The sequence below is a fragment of the Penaeus vannamei genome, chromosome 41 (assembly GCF_042767895.1).
Source record: "Penaeus vannamei isolate JL-2024 chromosome 41, ASM4276789v1, whole genome shotgun sequence".
NCBI lineage: Eukaryota > Metazoa > Arthropoda > Malacostraca > Decapoda > Penaeidae > Penaeus > Penaeus vannamei.
Genome location: NC_091589.1, coordinates 4,240,823 through 4,255,822, shown reverse-complemented (window position 1 = coordinate 4,255,822; position 15,000 = coordinate 4,240,823). Strand labels below are relative to the sequence as shown.

The 15,000-nt window shown below is 46.3% G+C and overlaps 1 protein-coding gene across 1 annotated transcript in view; it reads right to left on the bottom strand.

Annotated features, from left to right (window-relative positions):
• LOC113823610 (calpain-9-like) overlaps positions 1 to 15,000 on the bottom strand; it is a gene marked incomplete in the record, with an annotated part of 519,968 nt that overhangs the window by 36,529 nt on the left and 468,439 nt on the right.

The window sequence follows — 15,000 nt, the reverse complement described above, 5'->3', positions numbered from 1 at the left end:
TGGGGTGGGTGTGGGGTGGGGTGAGGTTTGGGGTGGGTGTGGGGTGGGGTGGGTGTTGGGTGGATGCTCGGTGAGTTTTGGATGGGTGAGGGTGGGTGTGGTGCGTTTTGGGGTGGGTGTGGGGTGAGTTTGGGTGTTGTGTGGGGTGAGGTTTAGTGTAGAGGTTAGGGTGGGTGTTAGGTGCCTGCGTTTTGGGGTGGGTGTAGGGTGAGGTTTGGGTGAGTTTGGGGTGGGCGTCGGATGAGTGTGGGGTGATTTGGGGTGGATGTTGGGTGAGTCTGAGTGAGGTTTGTGGTGAGTTTGGGTGAATTTGAGGCAAGTATGGAGTCAATTTAGGCATGCGTTCAGTATGAAATAGATCAGTAAAAAATACCAGCGGAGAAAAACAGTTAAATATGGGATAAAATAAAGTATGAGGAAGTAAAGGATACATATATCTTTATATACATTTCTCTACTATATTTAATTTCTCTATGTTGGATTATTTCATTCTACTTTCTTTTCCTATTCAGTTTTTTTTTTCTAAGCTCACTTTTATTCTGTCTATTTAGTAATCACTCCTTTTCCTTCTTCAGCTATTATTCTGTCTATCTATATGTCTATCTGTCTATCTATCTATATGTCTATCTGTTTATCTATCTATATGTCTGTCTATATATATGTCTATCTGTTTATCTATCTATCTATCTGTCTATATATATGTCTATCTGTTTATCTATCTATCTATCTGTCTATATATATGTCTATCTGTTTATCTATCCATCTATATGTATATCTATCTGTCTATCTATATGTCCATCTCTTTATCTATCTACCTACCTATCTATGTTCTACCTCTATTTCTATTTCTATTTCTCCCTCTCCCTCTTCTTCTCCCTCTCCTTTTCCTCCTCCCCGTCCTCACTCAATCTTTCTCCCTTTTTTTCCGCCCTTTCATTTCTCTTCTCCTCCTCTCACATCTCCCCTTCTCCGAAACATCAATTTCTTCGCCTTTTTTCTGTCTTTCTGTCTTTTACCCCAGTCGCTTCTGCCTTAAGACTCAATAACAGCAGATCTCCCCTCTCCCTCCTCCCTCCCTCTTTCCTCTTCCTTCCCTCACCTCATTCTCCTCTTTGGCTAGCCTCCCTACTCTCCCTTCCTCGCCTCCCCTCTCCTCCATCTTTCTTCTTCCTCACCTCATTCTCCTTGACTATTCTCTTCTACTCCCTTTCTCGCTTCCTCTCTCCTCCTCTTCCTTCCTCACCTGCTTCTCTTTCAACTATCCTCCTCTATTCCCTTCTCGCTCTCCCTCTCTCCTCCTCTTCCTCCTCACCTCTCTATTCTCTTTCCTCCTATCTCCTCCCTTCCTCCTCCCCACCCTACCTCCCTTGCTCTTACCTCCCACTTCCCTTCCTCCTTCCTCCTCATCCTCACCCACCTCCCTTCTTTCCTCCCCTCCTCTCCACTCCTCCTCTCCTCCTCCTCCCCACTTCCCCTTTCCTCCTCCCTCCTCCTTCCCACCCTCCCTTCCTCCTTCCTTCCTCATCCTCCTCTCTAATTCCTCCTCCTGCTCCTTACCTCCCCACCCTCCTCTCCTCCCTCCCTCCACCCCACTCCTCCCTTCTTCCCTCCTCCTCCTCCCCACTTCCCCCTTCCTCCTTCCTCTCATCCCTCCCATCCTCCCCACTCCTCCCCACCCCTCCCTTCCCTCCCTGCCCACCCTCCTTACCCTCCTGCTCCTACCTCTACCCCTTCCCTCTTGTCTCAGCCCCCCAGCCATAAAATACTTGCTTCCCTCCATTTATTGGCAACAGTAAACCTAGGGGGCGAGGTTGTTCAGGCATTCTCGAGAGACGTACCTCCACAGATATATATATATATGTGTGTGTGTGTGTGTGTGCGTGTGTGTGTGTGTGTGTGTATGTGTGTGCATGTGTGTGCAGTTATTTACGAGAGGAAAGGATGGGCGGTTAAACTTGCGGATTCTGAGGGGAAAGACGAATGGAGGAAGAGGGGAGGGAGAAAGAGAGAGAGAGAGAGAGAGAGAGAGAGAGAGAGAGAGAGAGAGAGAGAGAGAGAGAGAGAGAGAGAGAGAGAGAGAGAGAGAGAGAAGAGAGAGAGAGCGAGAGAGAGAGAGAGCGAGAAAGAGAGAGAAGAGAGAGAAGAGAGAGAGAGAGAGAGAGAGAGAGAGAGAGAGAGAGAGAGAGAGAGAGAGAGAGAGAGAGAGAGAGAGGGAGAGAGAGAGAGAGAGAGAGAGGGAAGATAAAGATAAAGGCAAAGAAAAAAACTAAGATGTAGAGTGGAAGAGAGGAAGTGTGGAATTGTGAATAATGAGAGTGAGAGGATAATAAAGGGGGGAGGGGGAGGAAAGGAAAGAAAGGGGAAGAGAGGGGAGAGGGGAAGAATATAGAAGGGGGTCGAGGAGAGAAAGGAAGGGAAAGGAAGAAAGAAAAAAAGGAAAAGAAAAGAAAGGAGAGGTAAAAAGTGAAGAGAGGTGATGAGATAAGTATGATGAAACTGAGAGGAGAGAAAGAGGGAGAAAGATGAAGAGAGTCGACAGACGAAAGGAAGGAAGGGTAGAGGAGAGAAGGAGATGAGAACAAGGGAGGAGTGAAGAGGAAACAGAGAAAGAAGATAAAGGAAGAGGAAGAAGATACAGATAAAAAAAAAAAACAGGAAACGCAGAGAAAGACAAAAAAAAAAAAAAAAACACACACAACCTTCCCCTATACGAATGAAGGAAACAAGACGACAGAGAAAACACGAACAAAGGAGAAACAGGGGAAAGACGGAAAGAGATGAGGAGACAGGGCGGAAAAAGACAATCAAAGGAAAATATATGAAAGGGATATGTGTGTCTCGGTCTGCTGTGATGGACTGTGCATTTAAAGGGAAGAGGGATAGATTGATAAAAGATAGGAGAAAGGGAGAGGGAGGGAGGGAAGGGAGGGAAGGGAGAGGTACTCACTCACCCGCCTGAGCGATTTGTGGATCTATGTATCTATTTCTGTCTTTGTCTTTCTATCTGTATTTCTGTCTCTTTTTTCTTGGAGAGAGAGAAAGGGAAAGAATGGAAGAGAGTGAGAGAGAGAGAGAGAGAGAGAGAGAGAGAGAGAGAGAGAGAGAGAGAGAGAGAGAGAGAGAGAGAGAGAGAGAGAGAGAGAGAGATATGAGGGAGAGAATGAGAGAATGAATTTAGAATGACGAGAATGACTATATATCGTATTGAGAGATATGAGAGAGAGAGAGAGAGAGAGAGAGAGAGAGAGAGAGAGAGAGAGAGAGAGAGAGAGAGAGAATGAGAGATATGAGAGAGAGAGAGAGAGAGAGAGAGAGAGAGAGAGAGAGAGAGAGAGAGAGAGAGAGAGAAAGAAAGAGAGAGAGAGAAAGAGAGAAAGATAGAGAAAGATAGAGAAAGAGAGAAACAGAGAAACAGAGAAACAGAGACAGAGAAACAGAGACAGGCAGACAGACAATCACACAAACAAACAAACAAACAAACAAAGAATAAAAAGATAAAGCTAAAAGTACAAAAACACCGAAAAAAAACAACTCCAACCCCATCGAAGCAGAGAACCAGAGTAGCAGAGGAGCAGAGAGACAATCCAATAAATGGGGGAAATAAAAGAAGGGGAAAAAAGAGGTACGCCCAGCTGATTGAAAATGGGGGTGTTTTACGACATCGGGAATGGGGCAAGTGGGCGTGGATGGCGGACTGTTCAGGGGGGGGAGAGGGGCGTGATGGGGGCGTAGAAGCTGCATGTGGAAAGAGCATGGGGCTGTAGGGTGTAGGGGGAGGGGGAGGGTGTAGGGGGAGGGGGAGGGGGAAGGGGAAGGGGTGGGGGCGCACATGAAGAATGAAAGGTATAGGGGGAGGAGGAAGGAGGATGGGGCAAGTGCGAGCGTGAATGGCGGACTGCTCATGGGGGGAGGGGGCGTGATGGGTGGGGCGTCAGCTACTACGTGGAAAATGGGGTGTAGGTGGGAGGGGGAGGGGAGGGGAGGGGAAGGGGGAGGGGAAGGGGAAGGGATAGGGGTGGGGGGCGCACATGAAGAATGGAAGGTGATAGGGGGGAGGAGGAAGGAGGGGAATGGGGCAAGTGGGCGTGGATGGCGGACTGTTCAGGGGGGGGAGAGGGGCGTGATGGGGGCGGGAGGCTACCGTGGAAAATGGGGGTGTAGGGGGGAGGGGGTGGAGAAGGGGGAAGGGTAGGGGTGGGGGGTGGGGGGGGCGCACATGAAGAATGAAAGGTATAGGGGGGAGGAGGAAGGAGGGGAATGGGGCAAGTGGGCGTGAATGGCGGACTGCTCATGGGGCGTGGAGGGGAGGTGGGGGTGGTGGGGGAAGGGGTAGGAGTGGGGGAGTTCAGGAAGAATGGGGGTATAGGGGGAGGGAGGGGAAGGGGGTTGAGGTGGGGGTTTACATGGAAAATGGGGTGTAGGGGGTAGGGGAGGTGGGGGAGGGAGGATAAGGGAGTGGGAGGGGAGTACATGAACAATGGAGGGTATAGAGTGGAAAACAGAAGGAAAATGTGGAGGAGGGATAAGAAGGAGAAAGAAGGAGAACGAAGGGGAGGAGGAGGAGGAAGGAGACGAAGGAGGAGGAAGGAGAAAGAGAGGAGGAGAAGGAGAAAGAGGAGGAAGAGGAGGAGGAAGAAGAGGAGGAGGAGGAAGAAAAGGAGGGAAGAGAGAAGGAAGAAGAGATGGAGGAAGAGGAGGAGGAGGAGGAAGAGAAGTAGGAGAAGGGAGAAGAAGAAGGAGAAGAAGGAGGAGGAGGAGGAGGGGGTAAAGGGACCTATACAACACTAGGAGGGGGGCAGGGCGGGGGAAAAGGAAAATGTACGGGCACTGTAACCGATTCCGGATATTGGGGAAAGAGGGAGTCAAGGGTGGGGGAAGGGGAGGGGAGGGGGAGGAGTGCCATTGCGTGTAAGATTGAGCTGAGATGCGTGGGGAGGAGGGTAGGGAGGTAAATGGGTAGGTAGCGGAGGGAGCTTTAAGGGAAGGAGATAGGAGGTAGGTAGAAAGTGTTCAGGCAGGTGTGTGTGTGTGTGTGTGTGTGTGTAATAAGTGTGTTGTGTGTGTGTGTGTGTGTGTGTGTGTGTGTGTGTGTGTGTGTGTGTGTGTGTGTGTGTGTGTGTATGGGTGTGTGTATGTGTCGTGTGTGTGTGTGTGTGTGTGTGTGTTCTGTGTGTGTGTGTGTGTGCGTGCGGGCGTGCGTGTGTGCGTGTGCGTGTGTGTGTGTGTGTGTGTGTGTGCGGGCGTGTGTGCGTGTGCGTGTGCGTGTGTGTGTGTGTGCGTGAGTGTGTGTGTGTGTGTGTGTGTGTGTGTGTGTGTGTGTGTGTGTGTGTGTGTGTGTGTGTGTATGTGTGTGTGTGTGTGTGTGTGTGTGTGTGTGTGTGTGTGTGTGTGTGTGTGTGTGTGTGTGTGTGTGTGTAGACAAGTGTGTCGTGTGCTGATTATTTTATGTACGTAGGTAGAGTGAATCGCGGAAGGAAAGGAAAGAAGAAAGAAAGAAAAAGAAAGAGAAGAAAGAAAGAGAAAAAGATTGAAAGAAAGAAAGAAAGAAAGGAAGAGAGAAAGAAAAGAAAGAGAGAAAGATATAAAGAAAGAAAAGAAAAACCAGAGACAGAAAGAAAGAAAGAAAGAAAGAAAGAAAGAAAGAAATGAAAGGGAGAATAAAAGAAAGAAAGAAAAAAAACGAACGCAGAGAACGAAGAAAGGAAGGGAAATAAAAAGGAGGTAAGGAAGGTAGAAAAGAGTAACAGGAAGAGTAAATAGCAAGCAGTAGCAACCATAACGTTATCCCCGACTGTCAAAAAAAGTAAAAAAAAAAATAATAAAAAAAAAGTAAAAAAAAAAAAAAAAAAAATGCTGGAACACGAAAAAAGTTTTTAAAAATGTACTTACGAAAGGGAAGAAACCAATCTCCAATAAGAGGGTCTGATAAAGGGGAAGAAGAGTTTGAACCGGTAGGAACGGAGAGATTGCGAATGGGAGATAGGGTGGGAGAGGAAGAAAGGGGAAAGAAGGGAGATGGAGAGGAAGAGGATAAGAAAGAGAAAGAGAAAGTGAAAGGGAGAGAGAGAGAGAAACGAAGAAAGAGAAATAGAGACAAAAAAGAGACAGAGAGAGAGAGAGAGAGAGAGAGAGAGAGAGAGAGAGAGAGAGAGAGAGAGAGAGAGAGAGAGAGAGAGAAATAGAGAGAGAAGAAAGAGAGAGAAGTGGAGAGAAAGAGACGAAGAAAGTGCAAGAGAGATAGAAAGAAAAGAAGAAAGAGAAAGAGACGAAGAAAGAGAAAGAGAAATCCAAAGAGAAATCCAAAGCCAAAGACAAAAGAAAAAAAGAAAGACCAAAAAAGAGAGAGAGAAAGCGATTCGCACGGAGCCCCAACCGCGAGGGCTCGTCATCTACAAAGAAAGAGAGAGAAAGAGAAAGAGAGAGAAAGAGAAAGAGACGAAGAAAGAGAAAGAGAGAGAGAGAAAGAGAAAGAGAGAGAAACGAAGAAAGAGAAAGAGAGAGAGAGAGAAACGAAGAAAGAGAAAGACAAAAGGAGAGAGAGAGAAAGCGATTCGCACGGAGCCCCAACCGCGAGGGCTCGTCATCTATTGTGAAAGAAGAGAGAAGAGAGAGAAAGAGAAAGAGACGACGAAAGAGAAAGAGAGAGAGAGAAAGAGAAAGAGAGAGAAACGAAGAAAGAGAAAGAGACGAAGACAAAGAGAAATCCAAAGACAAAGCCAAAGAAAAAGAGAAAGACAAAAGGAGAGAGAGAGAGAGCAATTCGCACGGAGCCCCAACCGCGAGGGCTCGTCATCTACAAAGAAAGAGAGAGAAAGAGAAAGAGAAAGAGAGAGAAAGAGAAAGAGAGAGAAAGAAAAAGAGAGAGAAAGAAAGAAGAGAAAGAGACAAAGAAGAAAGAGAAAGACAAAAAGAGAGAGAGCAATTCGCACGGAGCCCCAACCGCGAGGGCTCGTCATCTACAAAGAAAGAGAGAGAAAGAGAAAGAGAGAGAAAGAGAAAGAGAAAGAGACGAAGAAAGAGAAAGAGAGAGAGAGAAAGAGAAAGAGAAAGAAACGAAGAAAGAGAAAGAGAGAGAGAGAGAAACGAAGAAAGAGAAAGACAAAAGGAGAGAGAGAGAAAGCGATTCGCACGGAGCCCCAACCGCGAGGGCTCGTCATCTACAAAGAAAGAGAGAGAAAGAGAAAGAGAGAGAAAGAGAAAGAGACGAAGAAAGAGAAAGAGAGAGAGAGAAAGAGAAAGAGAAGGAAACGAAGAAGAAGAGAGACGGAAGAGCAAAGAGAAATCCAAAGACAAAGCCAAAGAAAAAGAGAAAGACAAAAAGAGAGAGAGCAATTGGCACGGAGCCCCAACCGCGAGAGCTCGTCATCTACAAAGAAAGAGAGAGAAAGAGAGAGAAAGAGAAAGAGAAAGAGAGAGAAAGAAAAAGAGAGAGAAAGAGAAAGAGAGAAAGAGACGAAGAAAGAGAAAGACAAAAAGAGAGAGAGAAAGCGATTCGCACGGAGCCCCAACCGCGAGAGCTCGTCATCTACAAAGAAAGAGAGAGAAAGAGAGAGAAAGAGAAAGAGAAAGAGACGAAGAAAGAGAAAGAGAGAGAGAGAGAAACGAAGAAAGAGAAAGAGACGAAGAAATCCAAAGAGAAATCCAAAGAGAAATCCAAAGACAAAGACAAAAAAAAAGAAAGACAAAGCCAAAGACAAAAAAGAAGAGAAAGACAAAAAGAGAGAGAGAAAGCAATTGGCACGGAGCCCCAACCGCGAGAGCTCGTCATCTACAAAGAAAGAGAGAGAAAGAGAAAGAGAGAGAAAGAGAAAGAGAAAGAGAGAGAAAGAAAAAGAGAGAGAAAGAGAAAGAGAGAAAGAGACGAAGAAAGAGAAAGACAAAAAGAGAGAGAGAAAGCAATTCGCACGGAGCCCCAACCGCGAGAGCTCGTCATCTACAAAGAAAGAGAGAGAAAGAGAAAGAGAGAGAAAGAGAAAGAGAAACAGAAACAGAAACAGAAAGAGAGAGAGAAAGAAACGAAGAAAGAGAAAGAGAGAAAGAGACGAAGAAAGAGAAAGACAAAAAGAGAGAGAGAAAGCCATTCGCACGGAGCCCCAACCGCGGGGGCTCGTCATCTACAAAGACTAACGATTTAGGGGAAAAAGCGCGCGAGGGCGGGAGGGTCTAGGGTAATTCCAGGGAAAGGGGAAGAATTTTGGGGGAAAAAAGAGAGGGTGTTTTGAGACGAAGAGAAAGAGATATGGCGAGAGAAAATGGATGTGATTGAGGGGAAGGGAGAGAGGGAGAGGTGGCAGAGAGAGAGGAGAGAGAGAGAGAGAGAGAGAGAGAGAGAGAGAGAGAGAGAGAGAGAGAGAGAGAGAGAGAAGAAAGAGAGAAAGAGAAAGAGACGAAGAAAGAGAAAGAGAGAGAGAAAGAAACGAAGAAAGAGAAAGAGACGAAGAAATCCAAAGAGAAATCCAAAGAGAAATCCAAAGCCAAAGACAAAAAAAAAGAGAAAGACAAAAGGAGAGAGAGAGAGAAAGCAATTCGCACGGAGCCCCAACCGCGAAGAACAAATGTCATCTACAAAGAAAAAGAGAAAGAGAAAGAGAGAGAAAGAGAAAGAAAAAGAGAGAGAAAGAGAAAGAGAGAGAAAGAAACGAAGAAAGAGAAAGAGACGAAGAAAGAGGGAGAAAACCAAAGACAAAGAAAAAGACAAAGACAAAGACAAAAAAAAGAGAGAGAGAGAGAAAGCGATTCGCACGGAGCCCCAACCGCGAGGGCTCGTCATCTACAAAGAAAGAGATAGAAAGAGAAAGAGAGAGAGACGAAGAAAGAGAAAGAGAAATCCAAAGACAAAAAAGAAGAGAAAGACAAAAGGAGAGAGAGAGAGAGCCATTCGCACGGAGCCCCAACCGCGAGGGCTCGTCATCTACAAAGACTAACGATTTAGGGGAAAAAGCGCGCGAGGGCGGGAGGGTCTAGGGTAATTCCAGGGAAAGGGGAAGAATTTTTGGGGAAAAAAGAGAGGGTGTTTTGAGACGAAAAGAAAGAGATATGGCGAGAGAAAATGGATGTGATTGAGGGGAAGGGAGAGAGGGAGAGGTGGGGAGAGAGGGAAAGAGGGAAGGAGGGAGAAACAGTTAGAAGGAAGGAGGGAGAGAGAGGAAGAAGGAGGGAGGAAGGTAGGGAAAGATGAGAAGGCGAAAGGGAAGGAAAATTAAAGGTTTAAAACACTCACTCTCTCTCTCTCTCTCTCTCCTCCCACCTACCCTCCCTCTCCCTCCTTTCATGCTCATTCCCTCCCCTAAATATTCCCTCATTCCTCCTTCTCCTCCTTCACCTCCCTCCCTCCGTTCCCCCATAATCCCTAACATCCCTCCCTTCCTCCCTCTCTTTCCCTCCCCCACCTCTCCCTCCTTCAATCCCCTCCTCTGTTCCTCCCTCCCTCTCCCTCCTTCCCCCTTCCCTCCTCCCCTCCTCCCTCCCTCATTCCCAATAATCATCTATAAACCCCCCCCCAGAGCATCCACTCATACAAATTACCTCTTTTAAGAACTTTAAAATAGGGTCATTAAACTCGTCTCGTTCTGGAAACACTTAAGAAGGGTGGGGGGGAGGGGGTGAAGGTGGGGTGGGGTGGGGTGGGGAGGGGAGGGGGTGGGGTGGGGTGGGGAGGGGGTGGGGGTGGGGAGGGAGGAGGGGTGGGGTGAAGCGGGGTGGGGTGGGGTGGGGTGTGAAGGTGGGGGTGGGGGTGGGGTGGGGTGGGGGTGAGGGTGGTGCGGGGTGGGGTGGGGTGGGGTGGGGGTGGTGCGGGGCGGTGTGGTGTGGTGTGGGGTGGGGTGGGGTGGGGTGGGGTGGGGTAGGGGTGGGAATTGGGATGGGATGGGATGGGATAAGGATGGGATGGGATGGGGGGTGGGAGTGCCAGGGTGGGGGTGGGGGTTTTGTGGGAGCGTGAGCAAGGGCGGTGCAGTGCGGTGCGGGGTGGGGTGGGGTGGGGAAGGGGGAGGGAGGGTATTTCAACGGCTTCGAAATGGTTGCATTTGAATATTCTTTTTTTTTATTTTATACTGTAATGTTGTAGATAAAGACATTGGGATAATTTTTTTTTATTAGCTTCAGAATCGCTTCATTTTTCACATTTCATCTTTATTCTTATATTCTATGTTACATTTTTCTTTTCTTTTTAATAGTGTAGATAAAAAAATCATTAATGAATAATTTCGAATATGAAGACTTCTTAAAAGCATCAGAATCGATGTAATTTAAATATTTTCGCCATATTTTAATCTCTAATTAGTTTCCTTTTTATAATGAAAATACATAGGATTAATGGATATTGCATTATTTTTCTTTATCAATAATAATATCCCATGTTACATATTTCTTTTCTTTTTCGTCTTTTTTGTCATTATTATCTTTATGAAATATTATCATTATTAAAAATCTTCAATGCGTTTAATTTTGTTTTTAATTTTATCATTAGTGTATCGTTTTTGTTTTTGCTTTTTTATTATCCTTATCAAATTGATTATCATTATCATCAAAAGAAACTGCATTAGTATTTGTAACTATTATTCAATTACCATTTTATCATTATTATTATCCTTCTATTGTCATTTATCTACTTTTTATTATCTTTTATTATCATTTATCTACTTTTTTACCATCTTTTATTATCATTTATCTACTTTTTTATTATCATTTATTTATTTTTTTATTTTTATTTTTTGGGGGGCTATCATCATTATCGTTATATTTATTTCAGTCTATTATTATCAGAAACATTTCTATTACTATCAACATCCTCTTCATTTCTATCATTCTTATCTTTTATTTCCTCAGTTTAATCTTCTTTTCCCTCGTTCTCTCTCTTTATCTCTCAGTTTCTGTCTATGTCTCCATCATCAAGATTTCTTTTTCCTTTATTTTTCCGGCAAGTTATCCCTGCCTGCCTCCTCCCCCCACCCCCCACCCCGCCTAAGACATCCCCTATACAGTCCCCTCACGACCTCCCTTGCCGAGTATCATCCCTTCACCTTCCCTCCTCCTTCCCCTCTCCTCTCGTGCTCTCCTCCCCTCCCCTTCCCCCTTCTCCTTCCCCTCCCCTCCTCCCCTTTCTTTCCTCTTTCACTCTTCCCTACCCTCCCCCCCTTACCTCCCTCTTCCCTCCTCTCCTCCCCTTTCTTTCCTTTCCCTCCTCCTCCCTTCCAATCCCCTCCCCTCCCTTCCTCTTCTTCCTCCCCCTCCTCCCATCCCATCCTTCCCCTCCTTCCCTTACCCCACCCTCTCCTCTCCCCCTCCCCTCCCTCCCTCTCCCATCCCCTTCCTCTCCTCCTTCCCCTTACCCCACCCCACCTCACCCTCTCACTCTCTCTTCCCCCTCACCTCTCCTTCCTTCCCTCCTCCCACTCCCTCTCCTCCCATCCCCCTTCCTCTCCTCCCTCCTCCCTCCCCTCTTCCTTCCCTTCCATCCCCTTCCCCTCCCCTACCCACCCCCTCCTCCCCCCTACCCCTCCCCTCCTCTCCCCTCACCTCCCCTCCCTCCCCTCCCCCCCTCCCCCGTACCCTTCCACCCCCACCCCCTGCAGAGTGACAACTAGCTCCGTATCATTAAAACTCCGAAAGAGAAAACTTTCTTGCATTGGGGGATGAGCCGAGGTAATTGACCCAAAATGCCTTCATATTTTCTACTGTTCTTCTTCTCTTCCTCCCCTCTTCCCCTCTCTCTCTCCCCTCTGTACTCTTCCTCCCCCTCCTCTCTCTCCCTTTCTGTACTCTTCTTTCCTCTCTTACCTTACCTCCCCCTCCCCCCTCCCCCGTATTTTTTTTTTTTTTTTGTTCTCCCACTCCCCTCTTCCCTCCCCTCTTCCCTCCTCTCTCTCCCCTCTGTATTGCTCTTCTCTTTCATTTCTTACCTACTACCTCCCCCTCCCCTCCCCAGTAGTTCATTTTTTTCAATTCTTCTCCCCTCGCCTCTCCCCTCCCCTCCCCCTCTCCCCCTCTTCTCCCCCCCTTTCCCTCCGTAAGTACTCTTCTTCTTCCTTTCTTACCTTCCCCCACCCCCACCCCCACCCCCTGTGGTTCATATATTTGTTGTTTTTTTCCTATTCTTCTTTTCCCTCCTTTCTAACCCCCTACCTCCTCCACCTCCCTGCCATACCCCACCCCTCTCTCTCTCTGTTTCGTAATCTCTATCGTTTTTCCTTTTCTTCTAAACTCATCTTTACTCTTCCCCCCTTTCTTTCAGCCTCTTCCCCTCACTTTTTTTTATATATATCTCCTGCTTATCTTCTCTTTTCCTCTTTCCACTACTCCTTCCTCCTTCCTCTTTTCCTCCGTTCTCTCTTTTACTCTCCTCTTCTATGCCTATCCCCCTATTCACTCGCCGCTCCCCCTTCTCCCATACCCAACCCCCCCCCTCTGCCCTTCTACTTCATATCTATAATCATCATTATTTTTATCATTATTATTATTTATATTATTATTATCATTGTAATTATTATTATCATTAATATCATCATCATTATTATTATTATTATCATTATTAAAATCGTTATCACCATCATCATCATTATTATTATTATTATTGTCATTCTCTTCTTCTTTCTCCCCTTCTATTCCTTTTATCTTTCTCCCTCCCTACTCCTCCTTCCTCCCTCCTTACCCCCCCTCCTCCCATTCTATTTCTACTCCTCAGAGACAGGAAGAAGAAAATATATAGATAAATACCTTTCTATTTTTCAATCAAGTTATTGCCTTTCTGCTAAAGTTACTGAAGCCATAACGTTTTCTATGAAATGTTAACCTTGATAAACAACACAGCACGGTGACTTACACCTAATTTCTTATATCTGTTTTATTTCTTCTTCTTCTTCTTCTTCTTCTTCTTCTTCTTCTTCTTCTTCTTCTTCTTTCTCTCGGATAACTTGTGGCGATATAAATATTTTGAGAATGTTTGAAAGAAAGAAAGAAAGAAAAAGGAAAGAAAAGAATATATTTATCTAAGGATGTCTCTGTCTCTGTCTCTCTCTCTCTCTCTCTCTCTCTCTCTCTCTCTCTCTCTCTCTCTCTCTCTCTCTCTCTCTCTCTCTCTCTCTCTCTTCTTCTTCTTCTTCTTCTTCTCCTTCTCCTTCTCCTTCTTATTAGTCTCTGTCCCCTTCTCTCTCTCTCTCTCTCTCTCTCTCTCTCTCTCTCTCTCTCTCTCTCTCTCTCTCTCTCTCTCTCTCTCTCTCTCTCTCTCTCTCTCTCTCTCTCTCTCTCTCTCTCTCTCTCTCTCCCTCTCTCTCTCTCTCTTCCCCCTCTCTCTCTCTCTCTCTTCCCCTCTCTCTCTCTCTCTCTTCCCTCTCTCTCTCTCTCTCTCCCCTCTCTCTCTCTCTCTTCCCCCTCTATCTCTCTCTCTTACCCTCTATCTCTCTCTCTTACCCTCTATCTCTCTCTCTTACCCTCTATCTCTCTCTCTTACCCTCTATCTCTCTCTCTTACCCTCTATCTCTCTCTCTTACCCTCTATCTCTCTCTCTTACCCTCTATCTCTCTCTCTTACCCGCTATCTCTCTCTCTTACCCGCTATCTCTCTCTCTTCCCCTCTCTCTCTCTCTCTTCCCTCTCTCTCTCTCTTCCCCCTCTCTCTCTCTCTTCCACTCTTCCTGCTTCCTTCCTTCGTAAGACAGTCAGCTAATTAACCACTCCCTTAACATAATTACCTAAATAAAGATAATCTGGCTCATCACCCCTTGCAATTGCATGTCAGTCTGTCCCCCTCCATTGCAGGAAATGTTGAGTAATCTTGGCCTTGCAACGAACATCACGCTAATTATCTATATTATTATTCCTTTGTATGAAGAGTTGATGTATCTTTGGTTATTTTTTTTCATTTTTCTTTTCTTTTTTTTCTTTTTTTCTTCTTCTTAATTTTCGTGTTTTTTGTTTTTTTGTTTTTCGTTTTTTTTGTGTGAGGTGGATCGTTATATTTATAAAACAATGAAATGGAATAATGAGCTATTTCTCTCTCACTCTTCCTTTCTCTATATATATCTATCTATCTATTTATATCTCTATTCTTTATCTGTTTCTATCTCTATTCTATCTCTGTCTCTGTCTGTCTCTATCTCTATCTCTATCTCTATCTACCTCTATCTCTATCACCATCTCCTTATTATTCTTAATTTTCATGCCTTAATGTCCTTTGTACTCCCTGCTCCACCCTCCATTCTTAAAAAAAAAAAAAAAAAAAAAAAAATATATATATATATATATATATATATATATATATATATATATATATATATATATATATATATATATGAAATAAATAATAAGAAAAAAAAGACACACATAACTCTCAGCCCAGAACAAAGACTCTCCTCAACCCCCCTCACCCCCTTCCCCCTCCCCCTCACCCCCTCACCCTCACCCCCTCCCCCCCCCCTTCGGTAAATGATTGTGCCATTGCGAATCGAGCCCCGGGCCTGGCGACTGCCTCCTGCCTCAATTGCCAATCGGCGTTTTGGCCAGCTGGGATCTCCTGGGGATTCGGGGGAGATTCGGGAGAAAGGGGGTGGGGGTGAGGGGGAGGGGTTGAAGGGTGGGGTGGGGTGGAGGGGGTTGAAGGGTAGGGCGGGGGTTGAAGGGTTGAGTGGGGGAGGGAGGAGGTCGAAGGAGTGGCGGGGAGGGAGGTCGAAGGGTGGGGGAGGTCGAAGGGGGGGAGGTGGGGTTGAAAGGGTTGAGTGGGGGAGGGGATTGGGGGTTGAGTGGGGAGGGGTGGAGGGTGGGGATTGAAGGGTGGGGCGGGGGGTGGGGATTGGGGGTTGAGTGGGGGAGGGAGGAGGGGAGGAGGGGAGGGAGGGAGGGAGAGTAGGAGTGGAGAGGATGAGGAGGAAGGAAGGTAGGGAGGGAGAGTAGGAGTGGGGATGGAAGGAGGGAGGGAGTGAAGGAAGGTAGAAGATTGGTGGGTGGGTTATGGGAGGGGAGGGGGGAGAGATGGCTATAGGGAGAGAAGAGGGAGGGTGATAGAGGG